Genomic DNA, 13,766 nt, shown 5'->3' with positions numbered 1-13,766 from the left:
TGCTGAATCATTCAGCAGCGTCTCATTACATTTTGTTAGTGTGGCAGAGGAGCAAGCTCGGTATCATGCTGTGAGTGACAGGGTTCGATCAGACCCTGCACTGTAAATCACAGGTGTGAAATTGCGCAGGCACTGAAAGTCCAGACAACTGACTGAGAGTCTGCAAGAAGAAAGCTTTGGGAGGTAAGAATTGCAAACAACGTCTTTAATTTTGTTGTGAGCCTTTTGTGCCAGTAAATGTCTGCTTTTGTGTGTGAGTGGGGAAGTGACAGAGAGAGCATCAGGACAGTATGTAAAAGTATTTCAAAGAAAATGAGAGGAATGTTTTGTGTGTGCATGTCTGCTTGTTCTTATGCATGTGTGTGAGTGTGTGCTCATGGGCAAGAGAATGTATGAATGATGTACCTAATAAAACAAATAAGAACTGTAGCAGCAAATATAAAAAAGACGCATGACGCATTTTTGGCCTTCATTTAATTTTTTGTGAGGAGGTAACCACTTTATGTTCATACATTTATCATGTGTTTTGGTGTGTGCTGAAACTGCTGTAACTAACATGTCCCTTTAAATACAATGGGTGGCTTAAACAGTTGAAAGGGGCAGAGTAGGAGACAGGTTAATAATTGTCTGCATATGCCATGCCCACATGTGCAGAGGTAATTTGCACATGCAGGCAATTTGAGACTATTGATAAGTGTAATTCAAGGGCAAAATGATTACTTGATAGATGGCAGTAGTGTCTTTATATAATCATGCTCCACCCTCAGCTCTGCCCCTTGCCCAGCTTCCTAGCTCAATTTGATGAGTTCCTGCACTTATTTTTTCCCATTTAAAGCACTGTATTTAGTTTATCAAAAAAAACTTTGAGCTGACTAATGCCTGTGACTTTTTTTACAAACATCACCCTCGGCAAGCTCCAGCTTGTGGTTAGCGCAGTGCCATATACTCAACTTTGGATATTTTATTTTTAGAAGAGTAGCCACACTTGAAGTCCTACCTAGCATGTTGGAAGCACCACCTGTTACAAGCTGAACCGAATGCATTTTTTAATACTCATTGGTAAAACCATACCTCAAAACCATGCCTCTGTTAACATGTCAGTAAGGTATTTAAGGTTATATCTGCTGCTGAGCTTAGAAACTCAACAAGTTCTAAGAAAAAGGTCAGTGGGTCATCGTGGTTATTAGTAGATGCTCTTACACAAATAAATAGTGTTGCTAATTTACGAACTGTGGTAGATTCATCTATCATCAGGCTTATTTTTGATTCATTCTGCAAGATACAGTGAATCAGCCTTGACCTCATTGTAGCAGCAATAGAGTCTATTATGTCAGTGCCGCTGTCATCGGAATACAAGACTCTGCCAAAGTCTGCACCATTCATCTTTTGAACATCTAAATCCAGCAACATATCAGAAAAAGGGCGCTCATGCTTGCCTATTTTGTATGCAGTTCTGAATACACGGCATGTCTTTTCCTGTACTTTCATTTGCATTTTCACATTCTACTGTGGAATGCTTTCACAATCCCTCTGTTCAAAAATAGCTAGTGCCTTCAGATGACAGGGGCTATTCTTATGACAAAATATTTTTTTTTGCAGAAAAATTTGCTGCTTTTCTTTAGCAGGGCCATATGGGTTCGCCAAGCAATCTACACATTCCATGGAAAAATGCACACCTTGACTTGTTTCTGTTTTAAGATTTACCTTTCTGCACACTTTACATCCAAGCTTGACATTGGAAAATAAGACCCATGAATACTCTTTATGTTTAATTTCGAATTATTCCCAAATCCAGCAGACTGGGTGATCAGTTTGATCCACACTGTCCACCACATTTCCATGGAGGAGTATGTGACTGTCTTTGGTGCCACAGCCATCTAACAGCACTTCATCTTCGGAACCAACTCTTTTCCTTTTCTTTGGCACCCTACCACTTTCTCTTGTTTGGCTTGGGACACCCTGATTTGCTTTTGCCATTGAGCCTTCTGATCTGGAGCCTGGGGACTTTTTCCCAGATGAGGCTGGAGCTTTTTGTCTGCAGTCACTGAAGCATCTACATAAATAATTGTGTAAATACATACATTTTAAAATATGCACTATACCAAAACTCACAATTTATTTTAAAGGCTGGTTGTAGATAAGAATGGGGATTTTCAGCAACACAATTTAGGAAAAAATCCATGTCATTTTTAATACCACAGTTTACACTATATTGAATATTAGCCATCTGATCATGCCAATTTAGATGTAAATTTAAATGTGGCAACCATACACTTAAGGCATTTGCTTGATAAATATTAATTTTACTTGCATTCACGCAATAGAATAATGGGGAGATGACATGCTAAATTGTTTGTATCAACGATCAGGTCCCAATAAATGTGAGTGAATACAGTGACTAGTCTTAGAACCTGGCACAGACACTTTTTACCTCTTTAAAACTTGACGTCAAATTGAAGAAATGAGAATACTGAGAAGCTTCTGGATTGGACTAGCAGCAACTTATGTGGCAGGCTGAAGGGTAGCTGGTGATTTGGGTAGCACCCTTACCTTCAGAGAGTCTGTGACATCTGCGCTCTCCAGCCTATGCAGTGACATTGCTTTGCCTCTAATCTAGCAGTAAATCTGATCCCTCTCTGGCCTTGCAGTGCCATGGTTTGATGATGACCCGTCTTTCCATTTTGAGAACAGAAACACCCTCCTCTGGTTTACTGTGAGTTTCTACAATAGCACGATCTGAGAAATCTTTCAATTAAAGAAGGGAATATTAAATAAAAGTCAATATGAATTTGCCAAACAATACTGATCATTCTGCACTGGTATCTACAGAATGTGGAACTGCACAATATTAAATGATTCTGTGACTAAGTTCAGGGACAAAAAACCTGCAAGACACCAGTAAATCCTGGTTTAAAGACCACTGTTCTAACAATTGAGCTATGCAGCCCATTCCTGCACCTTCTAATAAAGTAGGTACTACCTGAATGGCCAAGTAAACCCCTAGATATCTTCTTGCAGTACACATCTTACAGCAGATGGTAAACCAGATATGGATCAAAATAAGCTAATAAACTCTGGCATAAAGCATTTTATTTAGCACAGGTGATGCTGTGCATAATAGTTTAATTTAATTTGTGCCTCGCTCTCTGTGTTTTCTGTGTTGGGGAGCACTGCTCATTACATAATTCTGTGCCCCACGGTCAATGCAAATTTGTAGTCCTATGTTTTTTATGTGCTTCACGCAACATGCCAGGAGACCAGCATTAGATGCCTCCTAGTTTACTGTTACTGCAGGTAGACATAGCACTCAAAAGTGAATATATACACCTAAAACAACACAGACCTGTTGGTTTTGCAGATGCTTTTAGCAGCATCAGATGAATGAGATACATCTATGATATTAGTGGTTTGTGTAATTATTACTCAAGTTAGCAATGAGAAGTGTAAATGTATAATTTCTGAAATTATGAGACTCAAACATTTTCTCCCCTTCACACTACTATCCTCTGCCATAACTATTAACTATTGGACACCTTCATTCTTTGTCTCTCCAAGAGCTCTGTAGGTGTCTAGAAAACCACCCAACAGAGACTGCCTGAAAGCAGCCCATACATTAATGGCGAAATATGCCAGTTTGCAAATGTTTTCCACATAATTATGGCTCTGCCGTATCTGCCACTTAAAACATCATCTGCTGCATATCTCTTGATTTTAAACGAAAACATTATTTGATGCTTAAACAGATCAAAAGCTATTAAACAACGTGACTTGGGTTGCTGCAAAGTGGATGGCACTTTGCAAAGGGGGACTGGTCACCTTTCCCACTGCTGCATTTCTATGTTACACTGGTATTAATGAGGCAAATGTTTTGCAGAGACTGTTAGTATGTATGAAAATGTCAAAATAATAAAGTGTCAGGAAATGTACTACATTACGCTGCAGCATTTTTTGCTGCATCATTTGGTCAACAATGTAGCATAATTGCAATCGTTCCAAAGCAGGCAATACGTCTTAAAGTGCTTGTGCATGAAGCAGAGAGACTGTGAAGTTTGCAAACTTAGGGGCATATTTATGGTCAAAGTGGATCAGGGCAGCGCAGAAAGTAATTTTTCTGCGCTGCCCTGCATCACAGGGAAAAGGCATCTAATATGCCGCATTCCTGTCCTTACCCTCTGTGCTAGCACCATTTCAGCAACCTTGTGACAAAACAGGCACCCTTGCACTATCGTGCGAGGGTGGCTCCTTTAAATGCAGGATTGTGTTTGTGCAGACAGAAGCACCTTCCTGCACAAAAACAATCCTGAGAGGCTTTTTCCTCCTTCTTTATGTGCTGCAGAATGCAGCAAACATAGAAAGTGGAAAGAAACAAGGAGAACTAAATATATTCCTCCTTGTTATGCCTCCCTTGGGAGGCGTAAGATTTTTATGCATTCCCAGGTTTACAAGTCCATGTAAACCTGGGAATGCATCAAAAGCCATGGGAGTTGTGTGGGAACACCCACTGCAACGTCTCCCTGTGCAGAGTAAGGCAACGCAGTGATTTGCGCTCCGTGGCATTACTCCATATTTATGAAGCCATTCAAAGCCATGCAAAGTGGCTTTGGGTGGCTTCATAAATATGACTTGGAGATTTGCATCCTACATGTACGATGTTGCGTGTTGCAAGCTTGACACAAGGCCCTCGTAAATAAGCCCCTTAGTTTGGTGTGCATGAAAAACCTGCATTGCCGATCCCTGGTGAGTTGCACTACTACTGTTGGAACAAGGCCATTGGAGGCCCAATGGGTGAAGCAGACTGGCATCGAGGGTCCTGTGACGTTAGCAACAGAGTCACTGTTGCTCTAGGGTGTGCTGCTTTGTAGGCCTGCCCACAAGACTGGAGGTGAACTTCAGTATGGATTGTGGTGGACATGGCTTCAAGGTTAACCCACACTGGCCACTGGTAGGGTCCACCTCCTGATACTAAGAGACCAGGGCTTCTAAGGTCTAGAGGGCCTTCTAACGTCTATCAGGGGAATGTGGTCCCTCAGGAGAGTTTTCTGGTGGACTGGTTATGAAGGCTGAACCTGGTCCATCAGTTCCAAATTCTGTAGCTCTCTCCCCGAACACTTCTCTGCCCCATGAGAGAAACTTGCATTGCCTTCAGCTACCACCCAATTGTGCCCCATTATAATCACCTGGATGTTACTCAATTGAAATTGTGCACTGCCTAAAAAAAAGTAATAACATCCTGGAAAAAGTAAACACTCATTGGTAATGCAAGATTATGTACACAATGCAAAATATAAACAGGAACAACTTGGTTCCCATAACACTTTTACTCTCATTGTTCAGAAATCAATGTGTTTTTTGGCCTCATAGATTGAAGACATGATTACAGGGCTCCTCCTGTACACAGAAGTGCCTCTGTTGCTCTCCTGGACAGTAAGGAAGGAGTTAAGCAGGGCTAAGAAGAGAAAGTGACTCTTCAGTAGAATCTGATCTGACTCACAGAAACCCACAAGGGCTCCTCCACGTTCTCCACAGCTGTTCAAACATTGGTGGTATGTATTCAAGTGTCCTGAAAAGGATACATTTTAAACTGTCCAACTTGGCTAACTCATCTTCCCACAACAAACTTGAGAGAGCTCTTGAGAATAAAAGGCAAAATTATATTTTCATTCAGGGAATTAAAGGATACATCCGGCTTTCATTTTTTTTGTAAGATAATAGTCAGTGATGCTGTAAAGCGTTGCTAAAAAAAATTAGCAAACCTAAGAGGTCCCAAAGGCGAGACCTATTGGCTTTGCTAATGTTTCTTTAGATATTTCATGCTAAAGGGGGCACTTTTAATGTGGTGCCAGACAGGGTCAAACTGGGAACCCAATCAGCCTGGCAAGTTTTGTCAGAACAGCCCCCGTACTTTGTGTCACGAGTGAACTCTGCATCGAGCCTGACCACTACAAAGGGGACATGAAGGGAGAGGGAGTTCTCTCCCCAAGTATATGTTGGAAAAATTACATAATTGGTGGATTCTACAATACGTTTTATTATATATTCAATTGTATTAGCTTTTAGAGCACAGTAGATCATGACCTTAAAGTGCTCAAGGATACGACAATCTTGTTGGGGCCCTTCAATGATTCTCTCACTATCACCCTCCAACAGTGCCCCTCATCTTTCTATAGCCCCTCTCAAATGTATTTATTTTGTTTGTTGTATAGCACCTCTCATACAGTGTAGTAAGTTGAAGCACTTTACATCATGCACACATACAGAGACAATGAAACATACGTGTGCAAATCAGTGTTTAGAAAATGTTGTACAAGACAAAAGGGACTACATGGTGTAGGATTCACATGTCATCCATAATGGTAGCCATTCTTTAAGAGTGTTTGGTCTGGAGAAGCACAAATTCAGGATTTAACACGTAAGACAGAGATTGGATTTACTAAGAAGAATATATTTCTACCAAAACAAACCCATTTTAGCGTATTTGGATAATGAAAGACTGAGGGGGCGTAACTTTCAAGCCTGCACCATGCAGTTTGCATGCAGCTCTTAGATGGCAGGTTTTAGCTCACTGTGCTAGATTTATTATGATTGTAAATATGGATAGCAAGTAACTAAAGGATCTCTGTGACAAAAGCTTTAACCCACTGGGCTATGCACATTAAATACAGATCTGTATGGTGCACGTTCTTTGCAACAGGCATATTAACCCTCTGCACTACATTAGATGAGTCAAAACTCTTGCACTAGACAAAACCCTGCTCTCTCTCCAGCAGAAAGATAAACCACCAGAGATATCAATCCTGACACCTTTATCATTGCATGAAAACTGCGGGGTTTACAAGGCACTCTGCAGTGATTTATGCATTTTGAGAGTGAGAAGTGAGTCATTATGCTGATCAGTGCTTATGATTTTGTTACTGGGGGCCGATATTACAGCATTGCTGCAAAACCGGCCTCCCAGTGACAAAACCAGCCTCCCACCCAATACCCGGTACGGCCAGTCCAGCCTTGGTGCCAGGGCCTATTTGTTTTCACAGCCTGACCCTGGATGGGGTCAAAAAGGGGGCCTGGTGCTCGGGGGTCACTGAACTACACAACTTGGCCTGCTTATATGTTATATCCTTAAAAAAGGTACACATAGGGCCATATGTAGGTGGCAAAATACCGGTCGGTAACGGCCGATTTTTGCCGTTACCGACCGGTATGTGTACTTCCAGATGTAGGGGGCCAGAAAATTACCGATTCTGTATATTTACCGAATCGGTAATTTTACCGAATCGGTAAATTACCGATTTGGTAAATGTACAGAATCGGAAATTTGGGATGTAGGTGGCACTGGAAACAGTGCCACAGGCCCTTAGAAATTCGTTATTTACCATGAAATACAATGGCATGGTAAATAACGAATTTCTGTGTACATGCACATCTGTGCATGTACACCTGTGTCATGTGTGTCACATTGCACACAAGCCAGAATCAGGGGTGCAACAGGGTGTCAAAGTGACACCCTGTCCCCCTTGACAATTCGGTAAAATTACCGAATCGGTGTTTACCGATTCGGTAATTGCCATTGATTCCTATGGGCCTCAAGGCCCATAGGAATCAATGGCAATTACCGAATCGGTAAATACCGATTCGGTAATTACCGAATATTACCGATTCGGTAATTTTAAAAGAATTATTACCTACATGGCATTTACCGAATTGTAAACACCGAATCGGTAAAATTCGGTATTTACGATTCGGTAAATGCCATTTACCTACATATGGCCCAGTATATTTTTAAAAGACCGCATCCCTGAACACAGACAGAGCAGCGGTACACATTTTATAAACTAAAATAAGGTACACAGCTGATAAGACATTAAACGTTTTCACCAGTTATTTATTTTTAAAAAGCACCATGGTTTCTTCTGTTTTTCCAACTTACTTGATTTTTTTTTGCTAAAGAGCACCGAGTTCACCTCCTGGCAGTCCAGGCTGCTTTTGAAGGCCACAATGCTGAGAAAAAAGCAGAGCTGTAAAGGAGAGGCTGGGGACCTCTCAGCAGGCACGAAGAACGATTTCCAGGAGAGGCTGGTGGGGCTGGGTCGGCACTAAGTACAACGACCAATGAAGGGCCTCTTCTACTGCAGCCTCCTTTCCTATTTTCCCGATCTAGCTGGGTGGAGAGTGGATTGGCACAGTCAGCCACGAATTCCACACTGAAGCCCTCTTCTTCTATACGTGGAGGCATCGTCAGTGAGCCCAAAAAAAGGGCAGATGAGATCAAGGGTGGGGCTACTACTGCATCCTGAAGTGACCATTGTACTGGTCATAGTGGGGTGAGACAAGTAGCGTAGTCACTAAATGAGGTATAAGTCTCTGTATTAGCAGTGCTATCATAGGTAGTCATTTCCGCTTGCCTACTTAAGATTGACGGTGCCTACAGTGTTGCTGGGCACGCCCCTGCCCCCAGATACAGAGGAGAAGGGGAGGAGGGTGGTGTAACTCCAGAGGCCTTCCTCAAAGTGCACCACACAGGGTTGGATGATCACGTAATCATGTTTACGTACAGACCATTCCTCCCGTCACAGGACGCATTTATAAAATAAAGAAGTAGGGGAATGAACTATATTAAATTTAAAAAGTAGGGGCATGCTATGCCCTGACGATCCCATTCACTTCGATCACTGGATGAAGCCAGGTTAAATATTCCATTGTATTCACAGTGCTTCATATATATCTCTCTACCACGATTCCCACTGTAAAAATTAACCCTATTTACCGTCAAATTAGAGAACTTATCCTCCGTGGTCTATGTCCATGAGGATGTGAATTTTGTTATTTCATCTAGTTAATTTAACATCACTATGTCCTCCCAAGCCCTACTGAAAAGAAAAAACCCGATCTAAAACTGATTTTTTTTAACCTCATAATATTAAGTAATGCTTAAGCACAGAACCCGGGACAGAAAATAAGCCTGGGCAGCAAAATAAAAGAGGCCCCCAATAGTGAATGAGATAGCTAAAAGTATGACCCTTGCATGCAAACTAGGGCAATTTTGAATAGTAAGGGGGTCATTAGGATTGCAGGTGGATCGCCACTGCCCGTATGGCGGTGGCGATGTCCCCGCTAAAAACCACTGCCCGCATAGAAATTTCCCACGCCACATTGCCATGGTGGGGGGGACCCCGGCGGACGGAAAGACCGTCCGCCGGTTTTCCGCCTGGTCAAAGAGTGAACCGGGCGGAAAAGCTGTTAACATGGTGCCATGTCTGGGAGACACCGCCATCCATATTAGCATATCAACGGGGACATGCCGTGCCACCACGAAAGGCAGACGGTTCTCGCCAAGCAGGCCCCCGGGGATTCTGGGGGGTGAGGGGTGCACATGGGGGGTATCTATGATAGCCCCCTGAAGTTCGATGCACAACATGGTAGGCATCGCGTGGTGCCTGCCACGTTGTGCATGGAACAACACGACATACCTTCTTGGCATTGCGGCGGGCGATGCTGAAAGCGCCGCCCACCGCAATGTCAAGAATGCAGGTTGCACCCACCAGTGTGGCAGGCCCAGCCTAATGTCACCAATGGGACCCCCACACCAATGGCGGGCAGTCCCATTCTACAAAAGAATGGTGGGCGGACAAAGTCCGCCTGCCATCCTAATGATGCCCTAAGTGTTTTGCAAGATATGGAAGAATGCATGTATTTGTGCTTGCTACAAGCAATGTCTGTTTTTTTTTCAAAGTACCAGTAACAATTGGCAAAAAAGATAATAAAACAGTCACACACACACAGCCAACCAAAGTGCCCACACCCGGCCCTGTCAGACCAGCCTTTCGGGCACTGCCTTATTGTCCTATAGGCCAGTCTGACCCTGGCAACTGATAGAGCGCGGGTTCACCTGCTTAAGATTTTACCATACTCACCTGGGCCCATAAAACATACACACCTTGAACAGGCAAACCTACGCTTTAAACCAGTAGTATTTACTTTTAGGACCTATACCTTGACTTACCAATCCTAGTAATCGGTGCCTAGAGTCCTAAGGGATCAAGGGAGTTAGCAAGGAAATAGGTAGTAAATAAACATTTGCACTCATAAAATAACCACAGACTCAGGAAAGATTTAAACGCTTTGTCTAAATATTTTCTCAAATTTCGAGGCCATACTAAATTAGTCAGAGCTTGATAAATTAGAAAGAATAAAATCAAAGCATGATGATGCGGAAATATTAAGAGACTTTCTTTAAGCATTGAAACATGGGAAGGGTAAGAAAAAGGAAACAGCACAATGACATACCCACACAATCTTATATTTACCTAGAATGGTGTAAAGACCAACCATGTCCATGGGCTGGGATAAAGGACAGGACCCCTGATAGTCTAGGTGCCAACAGGATAGAACAGGTGCAGACCAGAATCAGGATAAGAACGGACCAAATTGGATCAGGACAGGACCACTGCAGGTGAGGACCGGCACCCACAGCTAAAGTGCAATGCCAGCTGTGGGTGCCCCTCTCAACAGCTAACAGTCGGACCCCGATTGGGTTATCGAACTCCTCTCCCGCAGAACACCGATTGAGTTATCGAACTCCTTCCCAGAACCCCGATTGGGGTATCGAATCTTCTGATAGAGTGCTCCGCCAGCACCTCCGCTCTCGATCCCCAATTGAGTGCGTTGTGTCAGTGACAGGTCAGCTATTTGGACAAGTCGGACAATCTAACTAGCTAAGCCAACCTTAGTTATACCATTTTCCAGGGCAGTGTACCACCCCCCAATGTTGCAAATGTGTGTATTCCCTCAATTTGACTGGTCAAAAGACGAGGAGAGGTCATCACACCATACCAGTTATGAGGTCATGCTCTTCAATATTCTGAACAATGTTCCCGCCCAATTTTCTATTTTCCCATGCACTTTTATTCCACCTGGCAATGAATGTTCCAATAGTAAATACAATGTATAATTTAACATCCTCTTGGAAGTTCAGGAGGTCGAGTTCCCATTAACATCTTCTACCAAGTTTGGAGTTGGCCCGTTTTCAATGCCATGGCTTGTGGACTCGGGTGAATGCAGACCATGCGCAGTCGCAGGACCCAAGATGGAGCAACATTGTATTTGATTGGTCCAAACACGAGCTAATAACAAAGTCAAAGAAGAACAGTTTTAGAACAAAGAATAAATGAATGAACTGCATACCACTTATCTCTACTCTATTCCCATTACTTAATTTTAACTACAGCATTAAGGATTAAGCAGAACAAACAATTTAGTAAAAGCTGCAATGCAAGTGTTAGCGCATGAGGAAATAGAGCAGCCATCTTTAGTTCTAGTGCGCAGAAGCAAAGTTTTCCCACCAAAGCAGTAAGTACGTTATGTCGCGTGAGTATGACAGACACATGCGCAGAAAAGTTCCCGCATTGCGGCAGCCATTTTAGGTTAATCGAATTACGGTTAGTAAAAGCACATATGCAAGCTTCCCCAGCTTACTAGAAATGTTGTATTTTGCATTGTTAATAAGACAAAATATGTTTATTAGTGTATTACAGTTTATTTCGAGAGGGTTAAGTCCAAGCAAGTCGCTTTACGTGCAGAACCTTCCTCCATCTTTGATGATATTTTATATCATCACAAATTTCAGAAACAGATGACAACTTTTCAACTTTTCAAGATTTAAACACTCTTTTAGGTTTTTCCCCATTATTCATGTGGAATTTTTTCATCTTCTTGTACAAATCTCCATTTAATTCTTCAAGCTCGATTTCACTGAAGTTTCTTTTCTTTCCTTTCTGATTTACTTTATATGTCTTTTTATGTTTGCGACATTTTGCAACAAATTATTATCCACAAAATCAGTAGTACTACTCCCACCATTGGCATCAGTATTTTATCTACAAAACTCTTTCCTACATTAGTGAACCAATTACCTATTGATTAGAGACCACTAATTAGCCTCTTCCATGCGCTGCCAACCTCCAGTGGTTTCAATTCTTCTCACAAATTGGAAATATTTCTCGTGTACCTTTTAATTTTTACGCTTTCGGCTGGAATGTAAGTGCAACAATGTTGCATCTTCAACATTCTACAGGCTCCGCCCTCTTTTGCCAATAATATATCAAGAGCAAGTCGATTTTGTAAAACCATTGATCTTACCACAACTAGTTTGGTATTGATCATTAGAAATTCACTAGCAGTGTCAGTCGATAAGCGATCCACCACTGTTGACAATTTGCTAATTCTTTGAGTGTTCAGACCCACTCCCACTGAAGGTATTATTGCACTAAATATGTCACCTACAATTTCAACAAGTGATGCTCTTTTACTTCGAGTTAATCCATTAGTTTCTTCATTGCCTACAGTGATTTTCTCCACATGGTACGTCTTTGGGAATACTACTCCAAAATAGCAACTCCCATACCAATGATCAGGCAATTTAAAATAGGCTTTGTTCCCACAAATGTAATAAATTCCAGGAGAAACTGGTTCAGGTCCATCTTTGAAACCCCAACCCCCAATAACTTTGAAATTATGTTCACATTCACTGGAACCAATAAATATATTGTTATAATAATCTGTTTTCTCTCTACGGAGACAGAGTTTCCCTTTCTTTTCAAAATCCAGCAACATAGCAGCTTGAGTCTTGCCATTAGAGGTAAACTCTTTATTTTCAGCCCATTTAGGAATCTTCCGTTTATGATCAGATGCTTTCTTATGGAAATTCTGTCTCCTTTTCTCGACTAAATCTAAAAACATCTTTTCTTTCTATGGTAATATGCATGTTAGATTATCTTTGTGAGCCTTGGCTATATCTATTGTTCCTACTGTTAGGAAATAATCACCCATGAAGTGTAAAGAATCTCTAGTACTAGAAATACAATTTAAATTTCTATGTAAAGGAACTTCAGAAAAGATTACATCAAAATTAGAATAATAATACTGCAACTTTCCAGTTCTATACAATAAACTAGCTAAAATGCTACATGAAATACCATAGGTCAGAGGTAAGGGATGGTAAGTGACCCCTTCAGCTACTGATGTCGGCAACTTCATGCACACATAGCAATCACTGATTTCCATAGCTTCTACATAATGTACTAATTAATTAGCAAATACATTTAAATGAGTTCTATTTCTAGCTCTTCTATAATGTAAGTCTCCCTCATCTGGTGCTTCTAAATCTACTCCAGGTTGCTTAAGACTAACTGCTTTCTCATGTGTATGTGTATCTATTGTCTTAGGTGCATCTACTTGCTCAGGTATATTAGTGTTGTTCTGCATTTCTTTGCTCATTAGGTAAGGTATAGCTAATGTCATTCCAAACCATACTATAATTACTAATACTATACTACAAGTGCATATTCTACAACATGTCCTTAAACAATTTCTTTTTGGTCTTCCGTTAACATTATAATCAGCCATTTTCGACTAAGGAGATTTTATCCCCTCTTTGTAACTTTTCACAGACTTTTAACCTGTGATTCTTTTCTCGAGTTGGTCTCACTTCTTCGTCAGTCTGATCAACAATCAGTTTGTCGTCACTCAATTCTAGATTTTTGAAATCTTCAAGTATGACGTACATCCACTCAGGTCCTTTGAACTTGTTATTCAGTCTTTTCAAATGTGGACTTCTCCTTCTGGGCTGCTCTGTGGATGGTCCAGCTTGGCTTGATATTTCATTTACTTGCTCTGGTTCTTCATTTACTGTTTTATGGCGACGAAATTTCAGTCTTTTAACAAAACAAGGCCACTTATCTCACTTTATGAGTCTCTTAGCTGGCACTGCGCTT

This window comes from Lissotriton vulgaris, chromosome 11 (genome assembly GCF_964263255.1).
Source record: "Lissotriton vulgaris chromosome 11, aLisVul1.2, whole genome shotgun sequence".
NCBI classification, from domain to species: domain Eukaryota; kingdom Metazoa; phylum Chordata; class Amphibia; order Caudata; family Salamandridae; genus Lissotriton; species Lissotriton vulgaris.
Note: the sequence above shows the minus strand (reverse complement) of the source record.